The sequence below is a fragment of the Felis catus genome, chromosome C2 (assembly GCF_018350175.1).
Source record: "Felis catus isolate Fca126 chromosome C2, F.catus_Fca126_mat1.0, whole genome shotgun sequence".
NCBI classification, from domain to species: Eukaryota; Metazoa; Chordata; class Mammalia; order Carnivora; family Felidae; genus Felis; species Felis catus.
In genome coordinates, this window is record NC_058376.1 from 47,866,331 (window position 1) to 47,878,482 (window position 12,152).

The 12,152-nt window shown below is 38.3% G+C and overlaps 2 protein-coding genes across 8 annotated transcripts in view; one reads left to right on the forward strand and one right to left on the reverse strand.

Annotated features, from left to right (window-relative positions):
* Positions 1-9,382, reverse strand: part of FILIP1L (filamin A interacting protein 1 like) — a 303,314-nt gene extending 293,932 nt beyond the window's left edge. Inside the window, exon 1 of one of the 2 annotated variants that reach the window (XM_003991577.6) lies at positions 8,912-9,382. The gene's annotated coding sequence lies outside the window, so the exon portion shown is untranslated. The remainder of the gene's footprint in view (positions 1-8,911) is intronic. The other variant, XM_045036808.1, reaches the window with a different exon arrangement.
* Positions 1-12,152, forward strand: part of CMSS1 (cms1 ribosomal small subunit homolog) — a 381,638-nt gene that overhangs the window by 299,945 nt on the left and 69,541 nt on the right. The gene's annotated exons all lie outside the window — the stretch shown is intronic.

The window sequence follows — 12,152 nt, forward strand, 5'->3', positions numbered from 1 at the left end:
AATAGCTACTTGCTTATGGCTAGAGAATCTCAGGGAAGGGAAAAGGATATTTCTACTTCTTTAACATAGATCACGGAAATTTATTATTTGCCTTTAATAATAATCAGCTTTCTGGGTTTTTTTAATGCCAAAACCACAAAATTTGGTATTTTACATTCATACCTGTGTGTAGTGTCTAGAGCAGTGATTCTTAGGGTCCTAAAGAAAACACATCATTCAATACCAATTCCCTGGGTTTCTAGGTGTTTCTAGCCCAAGGCTTCTTAATTTAGTCCAAGAGATCCAAAGTTTCATGTCTGTATGTTTTCCGAGTCTTGTAGCATTTATCAGTTTCTCAGAAGGACCTGGCACACCACATTTTCAAGCCTGAATTTTGTTAAACCTAATCTGTAACACCATGGTGTGAGTTTTCTATGTTAATTATAATGATGATGATAGCTCCTGATTATTGAACACTTACTGTGTGCCACTAACTGTACTTAATACTTTAAATTTATAATTTAGTGCTCCCAACAAGGCAAGTACAGTTATTATCTCCATTTTATGATTGAGGAAACCTGAGGCTTTTGAGAGGTTAAGTTATTTGTTGAAGATTGCACAAAACTGGAATTAAGACCTATGATGGCATCTGGGAAAGTCCACACTCATAGGCATTATGCATTATGATAAGAAACACATCTGTTTATTGGTTTAGTTCTAAATGGTATTTTGTTTAGGAATAATATATTCAGTTCAGACAGCCCCTTACTCTGTTCTAGTGATTGGGCATTCCTTCTTATCTAGATACTACTATAATTCTGAGATTGGGGCACCCAGGTGGCTCAGTCAGTTAGGCATCCAACTTTGGCTCAGGTCATGATCTCATGGTTCGTGGGTTCAAGGCCCTTGTTGGGCTCTGTGCTGACAGCTCAGAGTCTGGAGCCTGCTTCGGATTCTGTGTCTCCCTCTCTCTCTCTCTGGCCCTCCTCTGCTTGCACTCTCAATCTTTCTCGCAAAAATAAACATTATAATTCTGAGCTCAACATTAGATTGTGGGACCCAGGAAAGTGTTTGGCATTTGTTTTGACATGAATAAGTAAACAAACACATGAGTGTCCTTACCAAACATGGCCTGGGTCGTCTTTGGTTTTTGTGATTCCCCTCCATACTGGATATAGTTGGTAGTAGTATACTACTACTACTATACTGTATGCTATACTGTTATACTACTATACTACTACTACTACTATAATAGTACACTATACTATATATAGTAGTATACTACTATATGTAGTACTACTATATACTACTACTGTATCTGTCAAAAGCTACTGTCAAAAGTAGTAGTACTACTATAGTAGTACTATATATAGTAGTACTACTACTATTACACTACTACAGCAGTAGAGTTGCTTTTGACAGATACAGGGCATGCAGTAATGTCTACTGACTCCTAAAGTCAGCTGATATTCCCTTGTAATTGCATATTTGTCGGAAGCCAACAGTCCTTTGGCCAGTTTCTCAACACAACACTTGGAAGGCAGCTACTTGAAGTTTTTTGCCCCATGGCTTTTTTCATTAGACGATACAATTTTAACAGTCAGTGTAAAGAGTAGTTAGAGAGTTGAACTTCTATAGATTGATTACTGTTTACCAATCTCTTGAAAACAAGCATATGTATCTCTGCCTCTGAGCAGAGACTTTGGAAAAGTCAGAGACTTTGGAAAAGCTTCCTCAGACATTGATGTGTTTTATCTATAAAATGAGGGGGTTCAATTCTATCAGTTGTTTTTCAGGGTTTCCTTTTCCTTTATTTTAGTACCCTGTAATTAATTAATTAATTAATCCATCTTTCTTTCTTTCTTTCTTTCTTTCTTTCTTTCTTTATTCCTTCCTTCCTTCCTTCCTTCCTTCCTTCCTTCCTTCCTTCCTTCCTCCCCACTGGAAACCTACAAGAACTCCAATACATCAATCTCAAAGTAGAGCATGCTGGTTGAAGTTTAGAGTAGAAGGCTTGAATGTAGAGCCTCACAGATGGTGATCCCTAACATCTTTTTTTTCCCCCATTTATTTTATTAAAGTATGATTTACACGCAGTAAAATTCACTTTATAGTATACAATCCTGCACATTTCAACAACTCATCCAATCATGTAACCACAGTTACAGTCAAGATATTGAGCAGTTCCATCACCCTAAACATTTTCTCTCACCCCTTTCTAAGACTCAGCCTCTCCCCTGAGGACCAGCTGCTGGCAACCACTGATCTGTTTAATGTCTCTTTAGTTTTTCATTTTCAACACTGTCATGTAAATGGACTCATTCACTATTTACCTTTCTGAGTCTGAGTTCTTTTACACAGCATAACACATCTGAAGTTCATCCATATTGTTGTATGTATCATTAATGTTGCTGAGTAGTAATTCATTGTATGAATTTATTATATAATGGATAATGTATAATTATTCATACACTAGTTGAAGGATATTTGGATTTATCCCAGTTTGGGGCAATTATAAATGAAGCCACTGTTAATACTGTTGTTTAACTTTTTTTTTTAAGTTTACTTATTTATTTTGAGAGAGACAGAGTGAGTGGGGGAAGGGCAGAGAGAGAGGGGAAGAGAGGATCCCAAACAGGCACCACTTTGTAAGTGACAGAATCCGACTCGGGGCTTGAACTCACAAAATGTGAGATCATGACCTGAACCAAAACCAAGAGCTGTACACTTAACCAACTGAGCCACCTAGGCACCTGCTTAACACATTTTAAGGTTAGCAATGTGTCAATTAGCTGTTAAGTCATTTTAGAAAGCATCAGTTCAAGAATCATTGAGGGAAGACATAGACACCATAATCTCCATGTGCAAATATGTGTCATTATGATCCCATCCCCCCAAATCCAAGATAGCGTCCTTAGTAACTTCTTTACCCATACCCACCCTTCAAAATGTTGGTAACTGTCTTAGCTGTAGCTAAGCTGCCTTAGCCATAGATTGAGTAGCTTATAAATAGCAGAAATTTATTGCTCAAAGTTATGAAGGTTAGACGTGTGAGATCAGGGTGGTCAGGTAAGGGCCCTTTTCCAGGTCACAGATGTCTTGTTTTCTCACAAGGTGGAAGGGGCTAACGAGTTCTCTAGGGTCTCTTTTATAAGGACATTCATGAGGGCTCATGACTTAAACACCTCCCAAAGTTACTATCTACTAATTCCACCACCTTTGGGGGTTAGGATTTCAACATATGGATTTGGTGGGGACACATTCATACTACAGCAGTAGCCATTTTTACTCTTCTTGTTTGGAGAGGAAATAGGAGGATATGTCATCCAAAGTGGAGTTAGTGCCAAGATAAATAAAGTCACGAATAGACCTCTGATAGTTTGGGGAACTTGAAGACTGGAGCTAAAACATCTCATAGCCCACATTCCCTAACAATGGAATATCTCTATAATCTTGGGAGTCTTGGTTTTGGTTGTTTTCAGTGGGAAGCCAGGCAAACCCACTGGGAAACTTGAACTCCTCGAGCTTCAAGATGATGCTTTGTTATTGCGCTTCAAATATTCTCTTGTGTTAGGAAGGATGAAAGTTTATAAATAGATCATTCTTGTGACCAAACCCCTATCTCACTGCCCCACCCTCTCCCTAAACAAGAAGCCTTCCATGTGTACAGTGTGCCAGACTGAGGATTATGGCAGTTGGTTTCTTATACCCCATTCCTCTACACCAGTAAACATCTATAGTTTGGTCATTCCAGGTGTGTGTTCTCCATTTACAGTGACCCACCACCAGGTTTTCCCAGCACAGTCCTGGTTTTAGCACTGACAGTCCTGCATTCTTGGAAGCCCCCCACCCATTCCCAAGTGTACCTGGAAAATTGGTTATCCTACCTGCCTTATATTCCCAGAGTTGGATCCAACAGCAGAGTCTAACACCTCTGCTTGTTGAATCTCCTAAACCATACCAATGTATTTTTTAATGTTTATTTATTTATTTTGAGCAAGAGTGTCCATGTGTGAGCAGGGAGGGGCAGAGGGAGTGGGAGACAGAGAACCTCAAGCAGGCTCCACACTGTCAGGGCAGAGCCCAACTCAGGGCTCAGTCTCAGGAACTGTGAGATCAGGACCTGAGCCAAAATCAAGAGTCAGATGCTTAACTAACTGAACCACCCATGCACCCCCAAGCATATTTTTTAAACTAAGAATGCAGTTCTGGTTCAGATGCATGAATGTATGGTGGACCATTAGAAATAAAGTTTCAACAGACCAGGGAAGATCTATATAAATTGTAGAGGAATTTGCAGATACTTAGCCTAAAACATTTTTAAAAGAAAGGATTTTTGTTTTGTGTTGCTTTTACTTTTGTTTTAATTCTATGAACCTCCAGGAAATAGAATGAGTCTTAGAGGATACCTTTCTCTAATTGTCAGAGTTCAAGTGGTAAATCACAGTGTGATATTGTCTGACAATCCTACATGTCCCTAATACACAATAGTATCCTTGTCAGCAATATTCCAAGCAAACTGAGTAGAATATAGAGCTCCATTAATGGGCCTTAGCAGAAATAGTTATATATTGTTCTAACTCTAGCCAAATGATTTTATTTATTCTTTCATATTTTAACCAAAATGTGGCAAACAAGAATTATGATGAAAAATCTCAGTGATTTTTTTTTTTAATTCAAGTACTAAGCACTTCTAATTTATTTGAGAAACCAGTCTCCTTCTCAATCACAGGCTTTTGTCCTCCAAAAAAAAGCCATTTTTGAATTAGCTGGGGGAAAACACAATAATAAGATTTTAAATTCTGAACTACAAACTGCACCTGCTTAGGATCTAAAACTGAAATGGAAAACTCAAGGCTTAACCCCACATGCTCCCTGATCAAATGCAAACAGTTCCTAAAATAGCTTCATGTGAAGATGTTCAGAGCAGCTGAAAACCAAGATGTTGGTGTCCCTACTTACAACCTGGCAGCTTAATACCATGGCTCAGAGGCAGCTGCCCTGTGTCTTTCTGTTTCAGGCCCAGGAGCAACAGCTCTAAGGAGAAGCACAGAATCAGCCTCTGCTTTATCCACACTGCTATCATCCCCTGAATTCTACTTTCCTAGTCAAGGGATTGTCCCTAGATCCGTCACGAAGACCAGTGACATTCATTCCAAGCCACTAACATGACAGGAAAATAGTTAAAAGTTTCCAAAAACCTTAAATAGGTATATAATAAATTTGAGGAAAATTTTAAGAAAGAAAAGAAGTCTTGTGTATTTAATCAGTCATAGCTGGTAACAGTAATAGTTACGTGTGGTATATTACACACTGCTACCTTCAGTAGCTTAGTTATCAGCAGATCTGTGAGCTTTCTCAAAATTCATCAGAAAGATATTCTTCATTGACTTAAGACTGTTCTTTTCAGCTCCACTTATCTTGCTATAACTCTCAGTTAACCATGTTTACTGTTTTTCCACATAGAGAATTTTTTTTCCTGTGCTGTTCTCTCTTCCTCATGATGAACTGCCTCTCTCAAGGGCCCACTTATGCTTCTACCAAAAGCAGGATCTGGATTGGCGGATAATTGGTATGATCTGATGACACAGTGTTTTATGTTGCCAGGCTGGTGGTGGCGTTAACCAGCAGTTTAAAATTCCATTTGCATTCACATGTAGGTGAATATACTGATATACTATATTATTCCTGTACTAAAAAGAAGAAAGCAGTGGCTTATAGTTCTTTTAGCAACTAAACTGATTTTTCAAGAGCCAGAAGAGAGAACTGTGGGGTGAGTACCTAGAAGGGAGATGAAGGCAGGAAGAGGATAGGGTTGGGGAAGGCCTGAAGCTCTCCTCTGTCCGCATAGGACAGTTGGCTGCTATCACCTTTAAACAGTACTGGTTGCAGCTATGACTTCTCATGTTGAAAACTCAGACTTTTTCTTTTATTACTTTATTTATTTTTTTAAATGTTTACTTATTGAGAGAGAAAGAAAGTGTGCAAGTGGAGGAGGAGCAGAGAAAGAGAGAATCCCGACACAGGGCTCAAACTCAACGAATGGTGAGATCATGACCTGAGCTGAGATCAAGAGCCATATGCTCAACCAACTGAGCCACTCAGGCTCCCCAGAAAACTCAGACTTTTTCTATTCTTTCATTTGAGAAATTACTTAATGAGACTGTGCATTAGAGAGAAAATTAGCTGAGCTAGTCCCTTAGATGTCTAAAACCTGGTTTTTCCATCTGCTGAATAGGGGATAATACCTGCCTTTTCTATCGCACAGGGCCACTATAGGATCAAGTGAGTGACTGATACTTGAATTATGTTAACAATGTAAAACACCTGGAGGGCTAAAATGACGTTGTTATGATTAAGGCTATCATAAAAAGTCTCCTCAGGGTGAGAAAAATGGTACTGCTGTTCTTTCATATGTAGCTTCCAGTGATGTACTGTCTTTGTCAGAGCAGACAGAAATATCTTGATCTTCTGTCAGATTTGAACCCCAGATAGCTATGAGGCTATAATGCAGATTTTGTTCTGATGTCTTCCTTAGAGACTTCCTGTCTGACCCAATTCTGAAGGAGCAAACACTATCAATATGTGAGCCTTTTATGTTTAACATCTGTAGCTTCAACAGAAATGTCAACATCCTTCAAAGAAGGCTCAAGTATTTCTACTAAAATGTATATATGAACCTGGTTATTTGATTGATGTTGAGTTGGTCTCTGGAATTGCCTCCATACCTTCCAGACACTAAATAACCCTTTTTAAAGTAGGGAAGAAGTTTTCTGGTCCTTAACTTTTAATCAGAAATGAAGGATAAAATACTTACCATGGTAAAAAAGCATGCATTGTATGCAGGTTCAGATCACTAGTAATCAGCCCCTCTGTGAAGATCCCTATACTCAGCACTTATAAAAGCCGTATTTGCCTTATTCACTGCTGTATCCCCAGTAACCCAGCCCATAGTAGGCACGTAGTAAGACCTATGAGGGACTCTAAAATATTTGCTATAAGTGCCTATAAGGCACTCTAAAATATTTGCTGAATGAACAAATGAGCCAATTAAGCCCTTTACTATGAAAATGTTTCCCTAATTATAATGAAACAAATAGTGTTCTGTGCTCATCATGAATGGTTATTTAATGCTGATGGTCACTAGTTCTGTTCTAAGGAAAATAAAAGGAACATTTCTTTAAATGTTTTTTAATGCAACATATTGGAGAGGTGAGGCATATATTTCAGTGATAATGAAAATTTTGCTTTAGGTTAAGACAATAATACGGACTGTGTTCTGAAGAAAAGCACACAAGGCCCTTTACTGTTGTTTTTTTCTCATCTTTCCCAACTCTTGACAAGTTGCAGTATCAGTTTCCTACAATAGTGCTCTATCAAATGCACCATCAGTTTGAAAACACAGTGAAGTATTTCCATCTCCAGTGACAATGCCACCTAAGACCAATTCTTAGCTAACAAATTCTTTGATTCAATAACAGTTTAAGCAAAAAAGATAATGACACATGAACAGAAGCTAGACAATTAAAAAATTGTATAACTTTGCTAATAAGAGTAGTTGTCTTTGCCCCAGAACTTTTATAGCATAATTTTGTGTTGGTTATCATAAGAACCCAAACCCTACATTCTTTTGGGAAATCATTTGGAAAATTCTCATCAGAGTGACTTGTCTTAATTGCCCTACATATTTGTTTTAAAGAAGTGGGAATAGCCCATGAAAATTATTGCTGTCTTTAGAAATATTCAATAGCAAAGAGCTCTTAAAGTGTTTATCCTTATTTTTAACTAAGCCTAATGGGAATTTCATAATAATGTTAACTGATAATGGTAGAGATATATTTACTTGGAATATTTGTTTTTAAGGGACAGAAGATTGATATATTGGTGTCATCATAGGGAAAGCATTTTTAATTATAGCTGGAGGAACACGGCCATAAATTGAAAGAATTCTCTCCAGTAGCATGCCACTCTATGTCCTACTTTATACAATCCTAATACACAGATGGAATATGGTTAAGTGTTGTCAAACAATATTTGTATTATACTTCTTATAATCTTCCCAGGAGTTGCATAGATACTGAAAAGACATGTGATCATCAGTTGTCATTAAGAGAAAAGGAATAATTGACTATATTATAATCATTTTAGATGAATATGTATCTATGCTGAATGGAGCTCCTATATTCAAAACTATGTAGTCACCCTAAATATTGAATAAATAATATTCCCATGGAGCAAGTACAGTGAGCAGAACTTTCTCTGGCATCATTTGGCAGCAACCTAACATCATTTCCCATTGACAGTGAGATGTGCCCATAGATATCCAGTCTTATTCTTTGAATTGATAGGTATTTCCCCCAAATCTTCTAAAAACCTTACCTCAAAAATATCCTTCTATTCTCTTACAGTCATCCAAAAAATGTGAACGAAAGTAAAGAAAAGAATGCAATCTAGTTGCCATGTTAAGTTGATGGTTTCTTCTCTTTTTCCATGAAGAGAATTCCTTCTTTCCAATCCAGTGTACTTCTCCATTTACATAACATTGTGATGATTTTGAAGTTATATATTGATCATTCACAGCAGCTTACAAGAACAAGCTGTTACAAGGAAAGTCATTTTCCCAAACCTATTTTTTTAAAATTTTTGACCATATGTCTTACTCTTAGAGGATAGCAATTTAAAATTTCATTTTGGTTTTCTCTCATCCCTACCAATTTAGCAAAACTTATCTACTGTCAAGACAGTTTCTCTATTTCGCAAGTGGCTCTTACACACATTAGCCTAAAAGTTGCTCATCTGTTATAAGCTCTTGATCATACCTGAGATTTACTACATCCCCTTGTTTAATATCCGTAAGACCCTGCTCCTGGATGTTGGCTAATACAGAAACATCACCCTAAAGCTTCTTCTGAGCAGCAACAGAGACACTTACCTTAATGTGCATGTACCTTGGCTTGATTATGCCCAGCAGTTCTCTCTTCTCATCCCCACCAAAATCCAATAGTGGAATCCAGGGACCAACAACGTTTTCTTCTCTTCTTCTTGGACACTCTTTCAGTTTTTGTTTTGTGGGCTTCAAAGCCACGGAGAGTTTGCAACCAGAGGCCACTGACAGTTCTGCAAAGGATAGGCAGTGGGGAGCCCAATACTGACTGGGCCCAAACACTGAATATAACCCTCTTTCCTCTCTGGAAAGCGTCCTTCATACTCTGAAGACAGGCAACTTTGCCGAATCCTTCACCCCACGGCTTGCCAGTCTCCACAGAAAAAAGGGTCTAACTGAAGTAGGCTGCAGGATGAGGCGACCCAAAAACCGAGAGCCATCTGCCCAGAACAGACAAGTAGAGGCAGGTAGAGGCTCTGTGAGTGTGTCTGTGTGTATGTGTGTGCGTTTGCATGCCTGTGCCCGGCAGCTGCTCTCAAGATTAGAAGACACCACTCTTTGGCAGGCAGCTCTGAAACACCCTCTTGGGTAATTCCAAATTCACATGCACATCTTGGCTGAGAGAAGAATCCTCCCAGGACAACCTGAGTCCCTTTCTCTGCCTTGTCACTGCCCCAAATACAGTGTGAACCACAGACAATCAACGGTGCCAGCATCTTAGAAATAAATGTCCAAATGGACATTAAATTGCACCTCATTCTGTACCCTGCAACCATGAACTGATGCAAGCCTTGTTTGGGGATTTAAGTAACAAGGGCATGACCTCTTCTTTGACAGTTGTAACCCAAGGCTCTGTAGAGATTCGCTATTATTAACGCAATGTTGAACTTTAACTTGAATGCCTGCCTGTTCCATTCAGTGTCATATGAGATGAGATGTGAGTACAAAGTGCTGAGGAAGCTCCAGAGCAACATCTTAGTGTAGGATGGTATTTATTATTATTAATCAAGTTCTTTGTTTTATATTCGGTTGTTAAGAGAAATCTCATACCTTAGATTGCTAAAATTTGCAGAATCTAATTTTCTGTAAGTGGTATCGCTTGTTCCTGTTGAAGCAGGAGGGGCAGGTAGAAGGAGCTTGTTCATTTGTTTAGCAAGTATGTATTGCGTCACGCATTAGGTATCAGGTCCTCTACCAGATAAGCCCACCACTGGCCAGATACTCAATCTGCACATCATTAAATCATCACAACATCCCTCCAAGTCCTATATTGGTGATCAAATGAAAAGACCAAAGCTGAAAATAATTAAGTAACTTCCCCAGGCTCTCAGAATTGGATTTGAGTCACTCCATAACCCATGCTCTTTATCTTTAAGATACAAGTAACTTCAAACTTACAGAAAAGATAATAGAATAATAAGGAGTTCATGTATACTTTCACCCAGGTTTTCCCAGCTTTTAACATTTTACCACATTTGCTGTCTTCCTCTTCCCCTTCCTTGGCCCTCCCCCTCCTCCTCTCCCTTCCATGTGCTTATGTGTGTATATTGTTTCTGAATCAATTCATACACTTTAGTGTGATTATCCTAAAAGACAAGTGCTCTTTTCTTTTTTTCTTTTATTGAGATGTAATTGACATGTAACATTATATTAGTTTTGGGTGTGCAGCATGATTTGAGGACACTGTTATACATAACCACATTATAACAGTCAAATTCAGTAAACTAACACTAAAATGATATTACTTTCTAATCCATAGTTCCCTTCAATGTACAATATTACTTTCTAATCTATAGTTCCCTTCATCTTTTCACCAAATGTCTCATTAATATCCTTTATAAGGAAAAAAAATTCTTTTTTTCTTTTGGATAGGATTATATATCGCATTTAGTTGTCATGTTTCTCCTTCAGTCTTGAGCAGTTCTTTGATCTTTCCTTTTATGTTTTGCCATGTGACATTTTGAAGAGTACGTTTTGTAAAATGTTCCTCAATCTAGGAGTGGGTGATGTTTTCTCATTACAAGACTGAATGTGTGCATTTTGGGGCAGGAATATCACAGGAGCAATACTCTATTCTTCTCATAATCAAATCAGGAGATACATAAGCAGAGTTTGTCCATACCAGGACCCGCACCACTTGGTGAAGGTAGTATCTGCCAGATATCTCCACTGTGAAGTTACACCTTTTCAGTTTGTAAAAAATAAATATTTTGTGGGAAGATACTTTGAGAATATGTAAGTATATTGCTCCTAACTAAACTTCCTTAAAGTAGAAAGTTTAGTTAGGAGCAATATACTTACATATTCTCAAAGTATCCCCCTATTTTTATGTTCATTTATATCAATATGCACTTACAGATTTCTATTTTATTCAGTGGGTTATAATCCATTAATATCATTATCTCGATACCAAGATGATCTCAATTTGGCCAGTGGAAGAACCTTCAAGCTGGCTCTTGTGTTCTTTTCACAAGTCCGCATCATTTTTTGAGTACTTCCTCGCTTTTAGGCACAAAAAAAAATGTGGCATATGCATCTTATATTTATTCTACCCAGCCCTGGAACTCACCATATCTTCAAGGAGATCTGAGTCCATAATGGAAAACGGTATATAGAAACCGAGATCTGGGCATTGGGTGCACTCACTGGACTAGGTATGCTCATGGTTTCTCGGTTCTCCCTCTTCCCCCCCTCTCTCTGTCTCTCACTCTGTATTAAATACTAGATCACAATGATAGCTCCAGTCCCATTCCAACATAGGGATTATTCTAGCTTTTGCTGTTCTCATGTTTATAACTCCCTTACCCAACAGTGGGGATAGCCTGGTTCCTATTATCCTCAAACCATTTACTTAGTTGCTCCTTGCCCCTGTGTTTTTAACTTCGTCAACCCTAATCTCTCAAGGAAATGGAAGGGAAATAGTATTTTTGTAATAAAAAAGAAAGGGAAAAGGAAGAATGTAAGAACCTCATACTCTTTCTATGCCTTGTAGCATCTATTTTCATGGCAGATCATCATGTTCTCTTGTGTGCAGATGTCATGGAAACAAGTATATAATGGCTAAGGGAAGAGTTCAATTATTAATTCATTTAGCTGTTTTTGTGTTCACTATGTGTCAGGCACGATGTTAAAGACAGATACAGTCCTTGTGCTTGTGAATGTATTTTTACTGGGACGTCTGGGTGGCTTGGTCAGTTAAGTGTCCGACTTTGGCTCAAATCATGATCTCTCGATTCACGAGTTCAAGCCCCGCATCAGGCTTTCTGCTGACAGCTGGGAGCCTGGAGCC